Below are 22,035 nucleotides of genomic sequence, written 5' to 3' on the forward strand. Positions count from 1 at the left end.
GCTGAGACCACATTCACCCAATTGAAAAACATGTTTTTCCCAGACGTGATTTTTCGCACGTGCTGTTAATTTCTGTGCGTTAAAAGGTGTGCGTTACTCCACAGCAGCTGATAATTTACTATAGAAGAAGAGACAAGTTTTTTTTTCTGCATGCAAAAATCACATTCACCTGTGAACCTCACATTCACTAGGGCCCTAACAATTGCAATCACAAATCACAAACGCCAGCGATTACGATTTTTCATTAATTCTGTTATGCGATTGCGATTTTTCATTTGCATTGCATTATCACTCTAAAAATCGCTCCAGAAAGCGATTGCCATTTGAGATTTCCAAATATAAGCCCACGTTTTCCCATTATTTAAGAAGGGCAAAAAATCAGATCCAGGAAATTATAGACCTGTAAGCTTAACATCAGTTGTATGCAAACTATTTGAGGGGTTACTAAGAGATACTATACATGACTTCATAGTAGAAAATAATCTTATTTCTCAGCATCAACATGGGTTTACTAAAGACAGGTCCTGTTTGACTAACATGCTCAGCTTTTATGAGGTAGTGAATGCTAATATGGATATTGGGAATGCTGTAGATGTGATATACTTGGACTTTGCTAAGGCCTTCGACACTGTTCCCCACAAAAGTCTGGTGCAAAAGTTGAGGATGCAAGGACTGGGGAAGAGTCTGTGTGCTTGGATAGGGAACTGGCTAATGGACAGAAAACAAAGAGTTGTGGTCAATGGATCATATTCAAAATGGGAGACTGTTAGCAGTGGGGTCCCACTGGGGTCTGTACTGGGTCCAGTGCTCTTCAATTTATTCAGGGCCGGATTTGTGGGCAGGCCTCCAAAGCCCAGGACTAGGGCGATGAAATTTGCTACCTTTATTGGGGCGGCCACAGGTGACAGACAGGTTATCCATAGTAAACTGAGCCGCCCGCAAACAGCAACTGTCTGTCTGCAGCCGCCCGCCCTGCATGCCGTTCTGTATGTGTGAGGTGGAGGCGGCAGCTGTGGTTGCCTGGCTACGAGGAGGAGGCGGGACCCGGAGGACTGAGGAGGAGATCAGAGGCGTGCGATCATAGTTTAGCTGTCTGGACTCGAGCGAGTCTGCCTGGCTGCACTTGTGACCTGGCAGCAAGCCAGTACTAGGGACTCTAGGCAGATTCTCTCGCTCTCGAGTCCCAGGCAGCCAGCTCCAATCTACCAACTTGCGGCGGGCAGTGAGAGCGAGTGAGCGCATCTTGCTACAGGGCGCCCCCTCTGTCAGTCAACTTCACTGACGTGACGTCACGTCAGCACAGCGCTGGCCAGGAGACTTTTGTGGATGGGGAGGTCTCGTGGTGTCGCTGGGGCTGATGGTTGTTTGAGAGCCCCAGAGTGCAGGCACCGAGAAGAACGAGACCTTCCTTCCTTAACTATCTGCCGTGCACAGCCCTGGCTCCAGCCTTCAGTGTCTGCACCTGCAAACTTGACTGTAAGTGAACATACAGTCAGAAATAGCCTGCTGGAGCATCATGTCTGTCTGTGTCACTGACTGCAAAATCAAAGGTAGAATGACAAATGCTGGGTGGTGAGGTTTACTGAGGCCCCCCTCCACTTTAGAACCCAAATGCTATTTTTTTAATGTATGTAACTTATTTTATTATTAATTAGGTAATTATACGTGCGGGGGCTTTTTACCAGTTCCCATACTCTGTCTTTGCTGACTGTGGTGCCCTAATGCTCTGCTTCTGCCCTATCCAGCCCATGCTCTCTGTCTTCTTATTTAGTCACACTTTACAGCATGTGTGCAGGGAATGTTCTGCGCATGCGCGTTTTGCCAACTCGGTGCTTGAACAAAATGCTCTGAATGGTATTTCAAGCAGGGCCCTCCCGTTACCGCACATGCACTCTGGCGTGCTACTGGGCTGGATTGCGGACTTACTTCATTGTGGGAGAATGGTGGTAATCAAGCAGACGGACTACAGAGGGCTGGAGGAAGCCCCAGGTAAGTATAAATCTTTTTCCTTTAAAGTTTCCCTGAGACTGGAAAAAGTTTTATTTTACTTCCCTGGGGCTTCTTCCAGCCCCTTATAGCCTTACAGGTCCCTTGATTTCCCTGTCTGTTATGCTGTCCCTCTTCAAAAGCTTGTTCACTAGACCAGTCATGGCTAAGGCACATGCGCAACCCAGGTCGTGCGATTTCTCGATCACGTTCCAACTGCTGGGAGCGTTCTGAGCATTAGTAGAATGCTCCTCCCCATGGGAGCCCAATCAAGGAGATCATATTTCAGAGGGTGTATCAACACATCTGAATGGACCAGGCGGGAACCTAGGGACTTGTAAGGCTATGAAAGGCTGAAAGAACCCTCAGGTAATTAAAATTGAACTTGTTTTCCCCTATCAAGGTTACTTTAAAATCACATTCACTGAAGGAGTTGCTGATTTTTATTTGTTGGGAGCAGGGATGAGCGTTCCAATTGGTACCGCTGTTCTAAATGGTTATGAACAGAGCTCAAATTTAAACTGCTGCGCACTGCGGAAGTTCAGATAACTCGCCCTCATCATCGCTGCTCTGCACGTTGCATTTCTGCTCTTCCAACTGTGAATGATAAAGTAGCTGGAGAGCTGAAATGCTATATGGAAGGAAGCGCACAGAGTTTGCGACAAGGGTGAATTAACCCCTGTTGTCATGGAGTGCATCAGTTTAAATTTGCGTTCTGTTTCAAAGCATTCAGAACAGAGGTACCGATCATAATGCTCATCCCTAGTTGGCACCGTGGTTTGACACCAGAGAGGCTAGAGAATGCGCTGGATGAAGCATTAAAGGGGTCACAGCGCAGCAACAACCCGGCTAGCACAACAGAGGAGCCATCTACCTTATGGGGATTGGTAAGAAGCCCCCAGGTATGGCTGCTTCTTTAAAGGCTATATGAGGTAAAATAAATAAGTGAAACTTTACTTACCTGGGCCCCCTAGAAATCTCTCTGCTCCATCGCTGAAGTTGTTTTGTCATCCAGGCTGCTGCTGTCTATCACTTCTGTAAGAACACCCACCCATGGATGTGTTGCAGACTTTTGTGCATGTGTGGATATGCTGTGTGGCTCTCGTGATCGCACTTCCATGAACGGATGCATTCTTTGTGAACAGCGCAAGCACATAATGCTCTGGGAGCATGATCACAAGAGGCGTGCATGACCAGGTGGGGGTTGGCAATCTTACAGAGGGGACAGTGGCAGCCTGGAGGACAGCAGAACATCAGCACTAGAGCAAATAGACTTCTAGGGGATCTACGAAGACCGAGCAAGTAAAGCTTAACTGCTTTACTTTACCTCATATATCCTTTAAGGGCATCTGAACTGTATGCGTGTGTACACACACACGCACACACGCGTTAATAATAAATAAGCAACATTTTGTGGTTTATTTCAAAGGTTAAAAGGCAGCGTTGAAAAAAAATGTGTGTGTGTGTGTGGGGGTTGGGGATGGAGGGGGGGGGGGCAGCTGCTCACACTGGGCCTTGGGTGGAAAAAAGTACAAATCCGGCCCTGAATTTATTTATTAATGACCTAGTGGATGCAGTAGTGAGCAATGTTGCTATTTTTGCAGATGATACAAAATTGTGCAGAATCATCAACTCTCAGGAAGATAGTGTCATATTGCAACAGGATCTGGATAGGATGGCTATATGGGCACATAAATGGCAGATGAAATTCAATGTTGAAAAATGTAAAGTCATGCATTTTGGTCGTACCAATGGTCTAGCACCATACAAAATAAATGAGAGACAGTTGGGGACATCAAACTTGGAGAAGGACTTAGGAGTACTCATCGACAACAAGTTAAATAATCGTACTCAATGCCAAGCCGCTGCAGCTAAAGCTAACAAAATTTTGGGATGCATTAAAAGGGAAATAAAAACTCGAGATGCGAGCATAATATTGCCCCTGTTTAACTCTCTAGTAAGGCCACATCTGGAATATGGAATTCAGTTCTGGGCACCACATTACAAAAAAGATATTGCAGTTTTAGAGCAGGTGCAGAGATGAGCAACAAAATTGATACGTGGGATGGAAGGTCTCACTTACCAAGAAAGGGTAGATAAACTGGGTTTATTTAGTCTAGAGAAAAGACGCCTTAGAGGAGATCTAATTAACATGTATAAATACATCAGAGGGCAATATAATAGCTTGGCGGATGAGCTTTTTGTCCCTAGGCCTTCTCAAAGGACAAGAGGACATGATCTGCGCATGGAGGAAAAACGTTTTAGCCATTTATTTGTGTGATTAAGATGTCGTTATGGCAAACTCTATACCTGCATTTAAAGGGGGCTTAGATGCTTTCCTTGGGTTGAATGACATCCATGGCTACAATTACTAGGTAAGGCCTAATGATGTTGATCCAGGGATTTTATCTGATTGCCATCTGGAGTCGGGAAGGAATTTTTCCCTTTTGGGGCCAATTGGACCATGCCTTGTAAGGGTTTTTTCGCCTTCCTCTGGATCAACAGGGATATGTGAGGGAGCAGGCTGGAGTTGTACTTTGTACTGGTTGAACTCGATGGACTTATGTCTTTTTTTCAACCAAAATAACTATGTAACTATATAGTGGAAAATACTTCTCATGATTTCAATGATAAAGTAACAACCCTAGCAATTTAAAAATCACTAGCGATTTGCGATTTTGCGATTCAGCTGTGTAGTGGAAAAGGGCCCTAAGGCCTTGTTCGCATTATACGTCACCAGCACAATTGAGCGTTGAGCGTTTTTGTGAGCGATTGTTAAAGCTCTTTTCCCTCCGCTTTCTGAGTGATTTGCGATTTTTAGAAGCGCCTTTCTAGGCGCTTTTGTCTGTTGATTTGCATTTTTCTTCCTGAAGAAGCAGTAGAATGTTGTGCTGTGTTAGCCATCAGTAAAAGCAAGGAGTTTTTAATCAGGATGATACCATTTATTGGCTAACTTAGAGATGAATAAGCAGTAAGCTTTCAGCTTATAATAAGCCTTCGTCGGACTTGGTTCCTGACAAAATGTGAAGATCAACAGTTTCCTCAACATAACATATGTTGTTATGTTGAGGAAACGGTTGATCTTATCAATTTAGCCAGGTTGACTGGGAACACTGGCGTAACAATAGGGCCTGCAGCCCCTGCCCCCAGGCCCCGCTCGCGGCCGTTTTGGGGGGCTGGAGGGGTCGCAGCATGAGGGGAAAGCCATGCTGCACTTCGGCGGAGAGGGGCGGTCCCGTTCCCCCTCCCTCACCTCGGGCTCTCCCCTCTGCGATCCCCTCCAGCATCAATATCATTGTGTGTGCAGCGTCGGGCAGCGGCAGATACATACCTTCTGTGCACTCCAGCGTGGACGTTTTTCCCTCTAGTGTCTGATGCGACTTCCTGTTTATACAGGAAGTCGCGTCAGAGGCTAGAAAGAGAGGAACGCCCACGCTGGAGCGCACGGAAGGTATGTATCTGCCACTGCTCGACGCTGCACACACAATGATATTGATGCTGGAGGGGATCGCAGAGGGGAGAACCCGAGGTGAGGGAGGGGTTGGGGACCGTCCCCCCTCCCCGCCGAAGTGCAGCATGGCTTTCCCCTCATGCTGTGACCCTTCCAGCCCCCCAAAACGGCCCTGAGCGGGCCCCGGGGGGGGCTCAGAATTTCTGCAGGGGGGCCCAGTGGGACCTAGTTACGCCCCTGCCTGGGAAAGCCTCCTGAAGTAACAGTTAAGACATCTAATTACATTTATTTATGTTTGCTAAAGAATGTTTCTCCTCTGTAGGTCAGTACACTGTATACAAGCTGTGGTTTTCACATTTTGTCAGGAGCCAAGTTCGACGAAGGCTTGTTATAAGCCCAAGGCTTACCGCTTATTTATCTCTAAGTTAGCCAATAAATTGTATCATCCTGATTCAAAACTACTTGCTCTTCCTGAAGACAATCAGGAAGTGAACTCTTTGACCTGAAACTGAATGTAATTAATATACATCATGAGCAAAAGCGCACACAATATTGCTTTTCAAAGTGTTTTTTTACAGCGCTTAGCTCGTTGCTCATGTGAGAACACTCACGTAGAGCAACATTACACAAGCGCTTTTAAAGTGCTTTTAAAAAAAGCGAAAGAGCCCTAACATTGGTTTTCAGTTGTACTGCGATTTATGTGGAAAAAAGCATGATTTTAACAAGTGGGGTCCCAGCCTTAGGTTGTGAACACACTTGTCTGTTTTCATGAGCGCTTTCTGCATAGGAAAAGTGAGAATTAATGTTAATCAATGTTCCCACTTCAGCCTAGTTCACACAAAATGCAATCACAATGACTAAATGCTTAGCAATTGTAATTTTGTAAAGCCATGTTCAGAGCAATTTTTAAGGAATTAGGAGTGTTTTTGCACATTCCTTTAAGAACAATTATTCAAAAAATAGTACAGGGAGCACGTTTTCGATTTTGTCAAAATCAAAATGCTGCAGTGAGAACACCCTCATAGGGTGGCACTGATTTAGCGCTTTGCTGAGCGCTAGCAATTGGTAAACTAAGGGCAATTGCTCATAGTGTGAACCTGCCCTAAAATGGGTCTTTCACATGCAGAGAAACATAAAACTAAAAGCAATGCAGCACTGCTATCAATTATATTCGCTGCTGTGAATAAATGGGTGCATTTTCCCATATGTAAACACACATGGGGTCATACGCAATTCACTTTTTTCACCTGAGTTATCTCCTAGTAGATACTTTTTCATCTTCTCTAAAAAAAAATAACTTTAACTTTTCAGCATTTTACAACTGCAAAAGTGCCCAAAAGTTGGTGAAAAAATACTATCAAATTTGTTTAGTGTTTTCTTGGTTGCTGGTTGTTTAAAGGGACTCTGAGCACCTTTCATGGGCATGCCTTTAAGCCAAACGACTTCCAACAAAGTCATGCTATGACGCCTCTCAAGGAGCTTCTTGCAATGGCCATGCGGGTCACTTCCTCTTCCTGCTTCATTCAGTGATGCACTTCTCTAACAGAGAAGACAGGGGTGACCTAGACGTTATAACATAGCCAAGATGGCAGCCGCGATTTTTTAATTGAAATTGAACGAAAACTAGCGATTCAGGCATCAAATGAAAGAGGAGAGTAAAGCTACAGAAAGGTATGCATCTTTAAGTACTTTGCAGTACTGGTCGGAGTCTTAAAGGCATGAGAGGTGCTCGGAGTACCTTTAAAAGGCATTTTATGCCAAGCTGTGAAAATATCACCCAGAAGAAAACCCAGGTGAAAAAGTGAATTGCATATGGCCCATGGTGTGCAGAAAACACATGCAGAAAAACACACAGAAAATGGACAGTGTGCTCTCAGCCTAATAACACTATCCGAACACCTCATAAATAGAGCAATCTACCCTTACCCTGTCAAATGTGTTCAGGCTTTTCCCTCAGACCAGACTATTTTCACATTTGCCTTGAGACAAACCTGTAACTTGAATGGAGAAAAAAGTCAAATACTTACCTCGGAGATGCTCGGGCTTGACAGAAAAAAGCTGACTCAATGAACTCCATGCCACTGTACAGGAGCAAAGCGTCCGTGCCTGCACAGTTCAGGTGTGCTCGATCGACAAGCCCTTGTCAATGAAGTTCGGGGTGGAAGGGGAGGGGGTGGTTTAGTCCCAGAACTGGAATATCGAGAGGCTTACCTCTACTGAAGTATCTAAACTGGCCACTTTATTTCCTTTCTGGTAAACTTTAAGAGTAACTGTTAAACACAATAAACCACACAGGTACTGTAATATTGTATTTCTTCTGTAAGATGATCTTTGTCTTCATCTGCTACATATCCCCTATAAAAAAATGTTGTCATCTTTCTACAGTAGAATAACCTTGTCAGCTTGCTTGCAGTGTTGTCCTCCCTCTATTTCCCCTGCTAGAGCTTGTTTGAAATTGCTTGTTCACTGACATATCCAATCCTCAGCACACTCCCAAGTATATACGGTAAATATAGACAGTGTACATTAGTTGAGCTCTGGAGCTGGGGACAGCATCTCTACAACCAACACAGAGAGAGAAGACTGCAATCCACACAGAAACAGTGCTGCAAGCAACATGGACACAATTCCTCAGGCAACGTTAGAGGAAGACTGCTAACCAGGCCCGCCATCAGGGGGGGACATCCGTGACTCCCGTCATGGGCCCGGGCCTGCAGGGGGGCCCCATCCCCGCCGCGGCCCTAGCGGGTGCCGCCCGACCGCCGCTCTACCTCCCCTGGCCGCTGCTCCCTCCCTCCATCCCTCTAGCCGCCGCCTCCGCCGCCGCGTCAGACCCCGATCAGGCGGCGACAATAGTGCAGGCGCTAGGACCCAGCGCCCGCACTGATATGCGGAAGTGACGTCACTTCCGCATATAGAGCGGGTGCGTCCAGCGCCCGCTCTTACTGGTCGGGTCGCCGCTGATCTTGAGGTCTGACGCTGCTGGCAGCCTGGCAAGGTAGGGGAAGCAGCGGTGACGGCTGGGGGGGGCCTCCCTGTCACTCACTCACTAGCTAAAGGGCCTCCCTGTCACTCACTCCCTAGCTAAAGGGCCTCCCTGTCACTCACTCACTGCCTAATGGGGCTCCCTGTCACTCACTCACTAGCTAAAGGGCCTCCCTGTCACTCACTCACTAGCTAAAGGGGCTCCCTGTCACTCACTCACTAGCTAAAGGGCCTCCCTGTCACTCACTCACTAGCTAAAGGGGCTCCCTGTCACTCACTCACTAGCTAAAAGGGCTCCCTGTCACTCACTCACTAGCTAAAGGGGCTCCCTGTCAGTCACTCACTAGCTAAAGGGGCTCCCTGTCACTCACTTACTAGCTAAAGGGCCTCCCTGTCACTCACTCACTAGCTAAAGGGGCTCCCTGTCACTCACTCACTAGCTAAAGGGGCTCCCTGTCACTCACTCACTAGCTAAAGGGGCTCCCTGTCACTCACTCACTAGCTAAAGGGGCTCCCTGTCACTCACTTACTAGCTAAAGGGGCTCCCTGTCACTCACTCACTAGCTAAAGGGGCTCCCTGTCACTCACTCACTAGCTAAAGGGACTCCCTGTCACTCACTAGCTAAATGGGCCCCCTGTCACACTTACTCACTCACTAAAGGGGCTCCCTGTCACTCACTCACTAGCTAAAGGGGCTCCCTGTCACTCACTCACTAGCTAAAGGGGCTCCCTGTCACTCACTCACTAGCTGAAGGGGCTCCCTGTCACTCACTCACTCCCTAAAGGGGCTCCCTGTCACTCACTCACTCACTCCCTAAAGGGCCTCCCTGTCACTCACTCACTAGCTAAAGGGCCTCCCTGTCACTCACTCCCTAGCTAAAGGGCCTCCCTGTCACTCACTCACTGCCTAATGGGGCTCCCTGTCACTCACTCACTAGCTAAAGGGCCTCCCTGTCACTCACTCACTAGCTAAAGGGGCTCCCTGTCACTCACTCACTAGCTAAAGGGCCTCCCTGTCACTCACTCACTAGCTAAAGGGGCTCCCTGTCACTCACTCACTCCCTAAAGGGGCTCCCTGTCACTCGCTCACTAGCTAAAGGGGCTCCCTGTCACTCACTCACTCCCTAAAGGGGCTCCCTGTCACTCACTCACTACCCAAAAGGGCTCCATGTCACTCACTACCTAACCTGGGGGTCCCTGTCAGAATCCAGGTGAGAGGTGTCCACCATAATAAGGGGGCATTATGCCTATTTATGTGAAATGCTGTCTATTTATGTGCCTCATGTCTGCTGAATTTGTCTTGTTGGGGGCCTAATGATTGAATTTTTACTTGTTGGGGGCCTCATGATTTGTTGGGAGCCTCATTGCCTCAAGATTGCTGAATTTGTCTTGTTGGGGGCCTCATGATTTGTTGGGGACCTCATGATTTGTTGGGGCCTCATGATTGCTGAATTTGTCTTGTTGGGGGTCTCACGATTGCTGAATTCATCTTGTTGGGGGCCTCATGATTGCTGAATTTGTCTTGTTGGGGGCCTCATGATTGCTGAATTTGTCTTGTTGGGGGTCACATGATTGCTAACTGCGAGACTATGGGAAAAGCTGAATCATTACCATATGAGACAATAGCATTAAACCTACTTTTTTAGTTTTTTTAAACAGAAAATAAAACTGGGAGGTTCTAAAAAAATGATGGAGCACTTCCTCCTTCCGGCTTGAAGGAGGAAGTGCTCGATATCGAGGCTTGCAACGCGTCCATTCGGAAACTTGCACCTCTTTGAAACGCTGGGCGGAGAGCGGCGGTCTGGGTAATTAACCCCGCCGCATCTAGCCGCTCAGCTGTGGCAATTAGAGCTAACTTGAATCACGAGTATCCACCGTGGTTATTCGTGATTAATTTGTGGACAGCAAGCCTCCAACTAGCTCTGCCAACATGTAATGGCTACGCACATTTCTCAGTTTGGGGGGGGGGGGGGGGGGCGGACTGATGATTTGTGAGGGGGCCCAAAATTTCTGATGGCGGCCCTGCTGCTAACAACATAGAACACTTCTAGTAAAACAAATTGGTGGAGAAAATCAAAGCTTCCTGAGTCAGAACCTTAATTCCCAGTATTTTGAAAACATAATTTCACTGTAACGAGCGGCGGGGATGCAGCGGTCACGGAGAGCAGTGTGGCCGCCGCCGCCATCCCCGCCCCTCAGTCTCGCACGCCTTGCACGGGGCTCTCGCCCGCGCACAGCATCAGAGCTATGCGCGCGCGCGGCCAGCGGCGAGACCTTTACGCGTCTCGGAGGCTGATGTCACAGGGAGCGCTCCTCGCCCCTGATTGGCCGGGCTGGCGGGGGGGGGGGCGTGCCTGGGAGTCCCCTGCCGGCATAAAGACAGCGAGCTGCCAGTAGCTCGCTGTCTGTTGTTGCGAATACTTCGTGTTAGCCCTCAGACCTTAGATAGATCCGGTGTGCTTTGATCCGGGAGGAAAGCGGGGATTTCACACAGTGATAGGATTGTGCATTATATTGTTATTATCTGTTTATGACTCTGGCTTGTTTCTGACTATTCTTACTCTCTAGTGATTCTGTACCTTTGCCCATCTGATCTTATTGCCGACTCTGCCTGATTATCGTTTCCTCTCTCTGCTCAGTGATTCTGTACCTTAGCCCATCTGATATTGCTGCCGAATCCTGCCTTTTTACCGTTACTTCTCTGCCTTCCGATTTTGTACTGTATCTGCCTGTCTGTTACCGACTCGATCAGTCTGACCTCTCTACTCACCAGTGAGCCCTTGTCACTGGTGAGGTGTTCGCTGTACTGACAGTGCCCACCAGCTCCTCTGGTGAGGTATAGTCAAATCTGTCAGTATTTACCGTTTGCACCAATCACTACACTCATTACAATAAAGTGTTACTAAGGTCTCGATATTCTCTGTGTTGCTATATTTGTATTATTGGTGATTCTGCAGATCACCATATAATCAGATATAGTATCTGTGTTATTGGTGATACTGCAGATCACCAAATAATCAGAACCTTGTTATTGCTGACACCAATCGTTACATTCACAAGCATCACAGTGCATGGCTACCAAACATTTATTTATAGAAGAAAAAGAGTGTGCAGCCTGTCCATCGAATAACACAACTCCCAAAATAGGAATAGTTGACCGTGCATGGGTATATGTGTATATGAAGCATGGCCCCTGGGATGCAAAGAGCTGTGGTTTCTAGGGATGGTTGGAAACGCCAGTTTCCAATCCCGAGAAAATTCCGATTACCGATTCTGTAGATTTCCACAGAAATCAGAATTTCTGATACTGATCTTCGATTTTCGCAGAAAGGGATTCTTTTTTTTGCCATTTTTGTTAATAAGGTTGTCATTTTAAAAAGAAAAATTGTTTAAGCGCATACACTATATTTTGTGGATGTCAACTACTATGCGGACATCCTTCATACACTACTGAATTCTCTGACTGGTCAAATACTTCCTAGTCGAAATTTCTGTGGAAATTGGAAAATACCACGGATATTTCAAACCAATCACAAGACTTGGATACTGGTATTACCCAGTCTTGTGATTGACCTAACATTTCTGTGGTGTTCCGATTTCTGTGGTAAACCTCCAAATTCTATGATTGGTCCAATACTACTAAATATTTCTGAGTCTTGTGATTGGCCTAAAATTTCCCATTTCCGACTCGGAAAATGGAAATACTAGATAGTATTAGACTAATCAGAGAATGTGGGGGTTTACCGATGAAACACCATGGCCAATAACAAGATTTGGTAAAACTCGGTAATAGCCAAGTCTTGATAGACCAAAGAGAGAGAGCGCCTGTACATAAACACTCCACCACTAATACAATGTACAAAATAACAACTTTTATTGAACAATAGAAAAATCCATCATAAAATCATCTAAAAAGAGGTAAAACCCCTAGAAAACACCTATATGGCCACATGATAATGTCATAAATATAACCTCACCTCTGATTTATATCAAATACCAGCACTGCAAAGAAAGCCCAAATCGGGGTTCAAAAATTGAACCCCAATAATGGACAGAACGACGCAGGTCGGACTAATACGGAAGTTGCCTGTGAAAACCAATGTTTGGTGCTCAAAAGAGTAAGTAGGAACCCACAAGGGAATAAAGTGATATGCTCAAAAAACAAATTATATATATTTATAAAGTGATAAGTATATCATGGCGGGCAGGCACACAGTAACTGGTGACAGCTTTTAGCTCCTGACGAAGTGATCACGTGGACCATGCCACGCGTGGAGCCTTCCTGTGCCTCCCTCTGGCTGCAACCATTGCTGCTTTACTTATACCTTGTGGTGGTGACCCTGGGCTGGTATAGTATATTATTCATTTATCCTTTACCTGTCACCAGTTACTGTGTGCCTGCCCACCATGATATACTTATCACTTTATAAATATATATAATTTGTTTTTTGAGCATTATTTATTCCCTTATGGGTTCCTACTTCCTACTTACTCTTTTGAGCACCAAACATTGGTTTTCACAGGCAACTTCCTTATTAGTCCGACCCGGGTCGTTCTGCCCATTATTGGGGTTCAATTTTTGAACCCTGATTTGGGCTTTCTTTGCAGTGCAGGTATTTGATATAAATTAGAGGTTAGTTATATTTGATGATTTTATGATGGATTTTTCTATTGTTCAATAAAAGTTGTTATTTTGTACATTGTATTGGTGGGGCAGTGTTTATGTACAGGCGCTCACTCTCTTTGGTCTGTCTAGCTTAACTTTCCTGTACTATTGCACACCTATTGCATGTGGGAGTGCTGATGTCCTAACAAACATTAAGGTAATAGCCAAGTCTTGTGATTGGTCAAAAATGTTGGCAGTATTCCGATTTTTGGCAAAAAAAATTCCATTCTGTGACTAAGCCAGTGATCTGCAAACTTGGCTCTCCAGCTGTTAAGGAACTACAAGTCCCACAATGCATTTGCCTTTATGAATCATAACTGTGGCTGTCAGACTCCTGCAATGCATCGTGGGACTTGTAGTTCCTTAACAGCTGGAGAGCCAAGTTTGCCTATCACTGGACTAAGCCAATGCTTCCCAGCTCTGTCATTGGGTTAAAATGTATGAGTTGAAGTAATGCGGCATCTCCACGGAATACTGATTTTCATGGAAATTTTCTAACCATCCCTAGTGGGTTCCACGTTTTCTAATTAGCCTCTGGTAGACAGGATGCAATCACATCCAGCCTGAAAATTGCAATCCCTTGGCTTGATAAATCAGCACCATAGTGTTATTAGATGCTTACTCTGGGTGACTTATGCAGTGTTCTACAAGGTGTTGTAAGCAGTGTCTTGCAGGGTGTGTGCTGTATGGATTGTCATCACAAGTAGGTCTGAGCATGTTTAGAGCAGAATTGTAAAGGGCTAGAATTTACAGACCTAATTGACACATTAAAAAAATGTCACAAATATGAAAATCTGGACAGGTTTGTATTACAAATAAAATAAACTCTTAGTGAATTACCATGCCATTATGCTTCTATACTAAAGGGACAAGATAAGGATAAGGTGACTAAAAGGCTGTGAGAATATTTAAGAAACTGAGGAACAGAATGTAGAGGTAAAGTACCATTCCTCAGCTTCTTTGTCAGTGAAAAGTAATAGCAAATGTCTGAAAAAGACAGGAGGCACGCGCTTTACATGGTGCTGATCCTAGGTTTCCTCCAGTAAAAAAAAATATAATTAGCACTAATTACATCAGTGGTCTGAGTGGTTAACCCCCACTGCTGTAACCCATGTCAACTCGCACTCAGTTTCAGTGTTGCCTCAATCTACACTGAATTTTGCTTCTGTCTGCTCATCCGTAGAAGAGAGTGGTCACCCGATTGACTCTGCCCACCCTTCATGCAAAGGGAAGGACAGGTGGAAGCTGGTAGGGATGCTCTTTTGGAATCTGCAGAAATGCAATTTCCGCCTTTCCGATCGGAAATTGCATTTCCGAATCGAAATTCAGAAATCAGTAATGCAAATGCGGTAGGCGGATTTCCGCGGAAATTTCCGCCAACTTTAACATCTTTTTGAAATATTTTTTTCCTCTTGTTCCTACTTTTCTGCTTAACATAACCTAAAAATTTGGTGTTTCTAGCACCTATGGCGGGGCTTTGCTATTAACCTCTAAATAGCGGTTCCAATGCGGATTTTCGCTGTAATTTCTGCCGACTTTAACATCAATTTTCTCAAAAACTACAAAGTGTTTTTTAAATATTTTTTTTCTTCTTGTTCCCACTTTTCTTCTTAACATACCCTGAAAATGTGTTGTTTCTGGCTCCTACGGGGGCTTTGCTATAAACCACCAAAGTAGGCCACTTTTGACTGTAATGTAAAATGCAGAAAATTTGACCAATATGCGGTATGATGTCGAATTTAGAGATTAATAGCAAAGCCCCCGTAGGCGCTAGAAACACCAAATTCTGGGATTGTTAAGCAGACAAGTGGGAACAAGAGGAAAAACATATTTAAAAAAGACCTTGTAGTTTTTGAGAAAATCAATGTTAAATTTGGCAGAAATTTCCCGCCAAAACCCGCATCGGAATGCGGAAGTCATAAGCGGAAAGCGGAATCGGTAGAGGTCATCAGCAATGGCGGAAAGTAGATTTTCCGCGGGAACGGAAATTGGCACTTATTTCCGACCATCCCTAGAGGCCGGTATACCTCCTTCCTGACCACCATGTCAGCACTCTCTGTGTGACTGCAGTTCACTCGTGATAATGGGTGCTTTGTCTTTTAAAATCAGATTACTGCATTTACATGTTGGATGTATTGTGGTTGCACAGTAACAATACGTTATAAATTAGCTTTGGGTTAACGTTAAGGTTCCTTCATTAATATTACGGTTATTTGGCTGGTGCACACCAACAGGGCTTCTGAGCGCTATTAAAACTGCTAGCGCTTTGAAAAGCACTTGGCTAATATATCTGAATGTGATGGATCACACGAGAGCGATGTGATTTTCTCCCAAACGCAAGCGCAGGTCCTGCAGCATTTCTGCGCTTTTCTGAGGCGATTCAGCCTCAATGTTATGTATAGGAAAGTGGAAAATCGCTCTGAAAAGAGCTAGAACAGGATGATTTTCAAAGCGTTTTTGTTACAGAAGCTTTTCAGTTCCAGCTCTACTGTAACAAAAAAAAAAAACCACGGTAAACCAAAACACTACAAAAATCACTAGGCATGATTAGAAAATCACTGGGCACATGCCTAGAATCCCTCTGAAAATCACCTCAAAAAGCGCTGAGCGTTTGCGATTACGCTAGTGTTTTTTAAGGTGCACTGGCCCACAGTCACATAGTAGTTTGTTAGTATTATGTGGTTGGATGTCAAGCATATAAAAATTGGACTGTACTCCCCCTCTTTACTACTGAAAAGTATGTGTACACAGGACATTTCATAAATATCACAGCACAACATTTGCCCTCCAGCGTTAAAGAGGAACTGTAACGACAAAACGTCCCCTGGGGGGTACTCACCTCGAGTGGGGGAAGCCTCCGGATCCTAATGAGGCTTCCCACGCCATCCTCCGTCCCTCAGGGGTCTCGCTGCAGCCCTCCGTGCAGCGGTGACGTCAATATTTACCTTCCCGGCTCCTGCGCAGGCGTTTTGACGGCTGTCGGCTCCGAAGTAGGCGGAAATACCCGATCGGCATCGGGTCTGCTCTACTGCGCAGGCGCAAGTTTCCGGCGCCTGCGCAGTAGAACGGACCCGACGGAGATCGGGTATTTCCGTCTATTTCCGTGCCGAAAGCAGCCACAGCGCCCCCGCTGGAGCCAGCAAAGGTAAATATTGAAGTCACAGTCGGGCCTGTCGCCGGCTGTTCGGAGGGCTGCAGCGAGACCCCCGTGGGACAGAGGACGGCGTGGGAAGCCTCATTAGGATCCGGAGGCTTCCCCCACCCGAGGTGAGTACCCCCCAGGGGAGGTTTTTCATGTTACAGAGTCTCTTTAAAGAGAACCTAAACTGAGAAGGATATGGATTTTTCCTGACTCTCCTGCTGATCCTGTGTCTCTAATTCTTTTAGCCACAGCCCCTCAACAAGCATGCAGATCAGGTGCTCTGTCTGAAGTCAGACTGGATTAGCTGCATGCTTGTTTCAGGTGTGTGATTCAGCAACTACTGCAACAAGAGTTCAACAGGACTGACAAGCAAGTGGTATTGTTTAAAAGGAAACCTCCATATCCCTCTCAGTTAAAGCGGAATATAACCCTGCATTTCAACTTTGCTCTAAAACATTATTTACAGTATATTATATGCAACCATTATATGCAACCAGCATTTTTTTTTTACTAGACCAGCATTGGAAGGGTTACACACAGCTTTAAAGTTCCTTTAGATTTCTGCAGACGCATCCGAAGCTGACATAGATACATTTTGTTTACATAAATGTATCTAAGTGTTGAATGTGACTCATCTCTCTGACTGAGGAGCTGGAGGACAGCCAAAGAGTGTGTAACATTAATCACTTGTTACATTCTATTTAGTTAAATGTATCTATCTGAACTTCTGCATATCTCTCCACAGAACTTTAAACCTCTGTGTGTAACCCTTCCAATGCTGGTCAAGTAAAAAAAAAAATGCTGGTTGCATATAATATGCTGTAAATAATGTTTTAGAGCAAAGTTGAAATGCAGGGTTATATTCCGCTTTAAGGTTCCCTTTAACTCTTTTGGTGACAATTACTAGTTAAAAGTTGGTAATGATAAATTACATCAAACATGCACATAATATTACAATTAGGTTAATAATTTATTTTGAGCTATTATATGAGTTACACCAGTCCACATTAGCAAGGCCCGTAACACACTCACAATTTCCCCTTAATGTCACACTCACAATTTCCCTTCTTATTCAATCCTGTGAGTGACAGTGCAGGGCTCCTCCTATGCTGTACAGATGTGGTGTTAGCCAACAGCCCAGCTACGCATTCTCTGTTTACAAAGAAGGAAGGAGCAATGGTGGTGCTAGGAACGAATAAGTAGGTCCACTGGGTGGGATAAAATAGGGAACAATGGACTCGGCTGCCAATTGTCATTTAAAGAGAAACCGTGACCAAGAATTAAACTTCATCCCAATCAGTAGCTAATACCCCCTTTTACATGAGCAATCTATTCCTTTTCACAAACAGATCATCAGGAGGTTCTGTGTGGCTGATATTGTGGTGAAACCCCTCCCACTAGAAACTCTGATGACCCTGGTCCTGGCAGTTTCCTGACTGTGAACCTTGTTGCGTTGTGGGAAATAGCTGTTTACAGCTGTTTCCAACTGCCAAAAAAGCAAGCAGCAGCTACATCACCTGCCAGCAGTAAAAATGTCACCATGTGGTAAATGTCAGAATGTAAATAAGGGAGAGGAAAGATTTTACAATGGGCAAACACTGACTAAATCATTTATACAAAATTACTGTAAAAATGAAGCACTTTTTTTTATTACTTTATTTTCACTGGAGTTCCTTTTTAAAGGACCACTATCGCAAAAAAGTAGGCAGTTATATGCCAAAATAGTAAGATACCAGCCAGCCTCCCCACTCACTTGCACACTATTTTGTTAGTTACAGTTTGCAACTGCTGTTCAGGAAATGCTGTTGAAAACAAAGAAAACACTGGGAATCCCCCATGAGGAGTTGGACTAGCCCAAAACAGTCAGACAAAACTACCTTAGGTGAGCAAAGAGGTATTTACATGTCGGATCCACCTACTTCTGTGTGTTGGTTGGAACAATTCCCTCTGGTCGCCGTAATCACTCCTTGAAATATTTGACTTTTGGCTAAAGTCAAATATTCAGGCAGGAAGATTGCAGGCTTCCTGGAAAGTTCCCGCCTATCAACCTCCTATTTCCTTCTACCGGGGCTGATCACAGCTGAACAGCAGACCACTGGAGGATGGGGAGAGACTCACACATGTTTATGGGGTGGCAGGAAGCCCCGGGTAAGTATCAAATCTTAACTGTGTGAGGTTTCTGGTACACTTTAAGTGACATGTGACATGATGAGATAGACATGTATGTACTGTGCCATGCACACAAATAAATATGCTGTGAGTTTTTTCTTCTTTCTCTGCCTGAAAGAGTTAATATTCTGCTATGCAACTGACAGTTTCTCTCCAGTCGGGACCCAGTCAGACTACTGATGAGGAATTACAGCCATAAAATACTTCCCTCTAGGAAGCCCAGTTCTCTGCCAGGAGATGATAGATAAAAAAGGTCAATAGTTCATATATTGGAGCACTCTGAGACACAGAGACAGACATTCAGCTGAGATAAAACAATAAATCTGCTTTTTAAGTTTTTAAACATAACATAAAATTGTGGGATATCTAAGGCTACTTTCACAGTAGGACGTTGCGTTTGATGCGACGTTAAGGTCGCACAACGCAGCTGTAACGCTAAGCATATACACTTTCACAGACACGACGTTAGAAAATGTATTTACTATGGAACGAAAACGGCGCATGCGGAACATTTTTTAAAAAGAAAAAAAAATATTACTGAGCATGTGCAACACAAGTAACGCAGCATATTCATTCCTAAACGCACAGCATGCAGCACGTTCTACTAACGCTACATGTTACACACTAGTGTAACGTGTGTACTGTGAATGTCGCACAGACTTTCCATTACTGTGCGTTACTCTGCGTTAAATTTTTTTATAACTTGCGACTTTAAAGTCGCACTGTGAAAGAGGCCTAAAAGTAATTTTTAGGAGGAGGAGGATAGATATAGTTGTTTATCTCTTCACTTTGTTTTCACTTAAGAATCACTTTAAGAATTAGTTTTGCCCAGTGGATTTGCACTGGGATCTCTAGGCCTACTGTTCGGAAACAGGAAAAAAGGGCGCAGGCAGCTAGTGGACAAAATGGGCGCCGCCATTCACTCCCATTATAAATATTGTTTAATGGGCACCGAACAGGAAAAAAGGGCGCCGGAGAATAATAACGTTTTACAAGCGGCGCCCGGAGATTTTAATGTTTTATAACTGCTTGTGATGATTTACGTTTAAAAAATGCGCCCGTGACGAATAACGTTTATAAAAATACTAAACAAAAATACTAAACATATTTATCCTATTTAAGTAAAACGTTATTTAAAATTTTATCCCTTACTGTTTATAAAACATTATTATTCACAAAATAAAGCGATCAGTACGTAACGTAAATTGTAATATATTTTATCCTTTACTGTTTGTAAAACATTATTCTCCACACAATAAAGCGGTCACTAAGGGGGGTCTTAGGTTTAAGCACCACCAGTGGGGTCTTAGGTTTAGGCACCACCAAGGGGGTCTTAGGTTTAGGCACCACCAGGGGGGTCTAGGGGTTAGGAATAGGTACAGGGAGGGTTCTGTGAGAGAGTAAGGTTAGGTATAGTTTTAGTAAAATTTTAGGTATACTTACTAATGTTTTACAACACTTATTACGAACGTAGTTATATTTATATAATCGTTATAAACGCCGTTCGCCGTTATCATGGGAACCGCTGCCCGCCTCCTTCCCTCCTTACAGCAGCCGTGCGACGCGCTGCTGTAAATAGAAGATGCTGCACGGAGGAGAGCGGCTACGGGAATCTGTGACAGGCAGCGGCCGCCAGCTCATAAGGTAACAGGAGCGACGGCCGCGGGGCGGAGGGTGGCCTACACTGGGGCACATGGGGGTTATACTGGGGCACATGGGGCGCTACACTGGGGCACTATTCTAGCTATACTGGGGCACTATTCTAGCTATACTGGGGCACATGGGGCACTATTCTAGCTATACTGGGGCACTATTCTAGCTATACTGGGGCACTATTCTAGCTATACTGGGGCACTATTCTAGCTATACTGGGGCAAATGGGGCACTATTCTAGCTATACTGGGGCACATGGGGCACTATTCTAGCTATACTGGGGCACATGGGGCACTATTCTAGCTATACTGGGGCACATGGGGCACTATTCTAGCTATACTGGGGCACATGGGGCACTATTCTAGCTATACTGGGGCACTATACTAGCTATACTGGGGCACATGGGGCACTATACTAGCTATACTGGGGCACATTGGGCTCTATTCTAGCTATACTGGGGCACATGGGGCACTATTCTAGCTATACTGGGGCACTATACTAGCTATACTGGGGCACATGGGGCACTATACTAGCTATACTGGGGCACATGGGGCACTATACTAGCTAGACTGGGGCACATGGGGCATTATTCTAGCTATACTGGGGCACATGGGGCACTATTCTAGCTATACTGGGGCACTATACTAGCTATACTGGGGCACATGGGGCACTATTCTAGCTATACTGGGGCACTATACTAGCTATACTGGGGCACATGGGGCACTATTCTAGCTATACTGGGGCACATGGGGCACTATTCTAGCTATACTGGGGCACATGGGGCACTATACTAGCTATACTGGGGCACTATTCTAGCTATACTGGGGCACTATTCTAGCTATACTGGGGCACATGGGGCACTATTCTAGCTATACTGGGGCACATGGGGCACTATTCTAGCTATACTGGGGCACTATTCTAGCTATACTGGGGCACATGGGGCACTATTCTAGCTATACTGGGGCACATGGGGCACTATTCTAGCTATACTGGGGCACTATACTAGCTATACTGGGGCACACTGGGCACTATATTAGCTATACTGGGTCTCTATACTAGCTCCCTATACTGGGGCAACTGTGCTTGCTGTGCCGCCGCGAATATCCCCCCCCCCCCCCCAACCCCCGCGGGCCCCAGAGAAAATTTTGGACGGTTACCGGTCCCCAGGCCGAAAAAGGTTGGAGACCCCAGCCATAGTAGATGTACATTACTTGCATATTTAGGGTCATATAGTTCCAGTATTATCTATAAGGGTGACTATCTATCGATATGCTATTGGTGTTATCGAGCTTTATGATATCAAGGGGGGATATAATTCGAGAAATAGAGTTCCCATGAGTTCCATATTTTTTCATGTTGAGGTTCAGTATCCCTAAGAAGAGCTGTGAGATATTCCATAAGTTTAGTCCACTGTATTTTAGCTATGATTTTAGGCATGGTTGGAGCCTCATTATTACGCCACTGCGATGCTATAGCTAATCTTGTGGCTGTTAGTATATGTGTGGCAAGTTTCATAGAATGTCGCCTAGTACCAGGAACAGGTTTGCCCAGCAGCATATGGATAGGATCCAAGGGGATGGAGATATTGGTTATCTTCAATATTAGAGCTTGTATGTCAACCCAGAGTGGTTGTATAATTGGGCAAAACCAGAAGATGTGCTCTAGTGTGCCCAGATTATTACATCCCCTCCAACAATTGCTTGAAACATCGGGATACATTTTTTACAACATATCAGGAGTTCTGTACCAGCGAAATAAGATCTTATAAATGTTTTCCTTCACTTGGGTACACATCGAAGTGTGTTTAGCATTGTCCCATATAGCTATCCAGTCATCCGAAGTCAGAGATTGACCAACAATATGTTCCCATTTAGACATATAAGGGTGATTTGGTTTGAGACTACCCGATTTATCTAAGAGCAGGATATATATTGAGGAAATTAGACCTTTTTGATGTCCCCTATGTAAGGAAACGCGGAAATG

Source organism: Hyperolius riggenbachi, chromosome 9 (assembly GCF_040937935.1).
Source record: "Hyperolius riggenbachi isolate aHypRig1 chromosome 9, aHypRig1.pri, whole genome shotgun sequence".
Taxonomy (NCBI): domain Eukaryota; kingdom Metazoa; phylum Chordata; class Amphibia; order Anura; family Hyperoliidae; genus Hyperolius; species Hyperolius riggenbachi.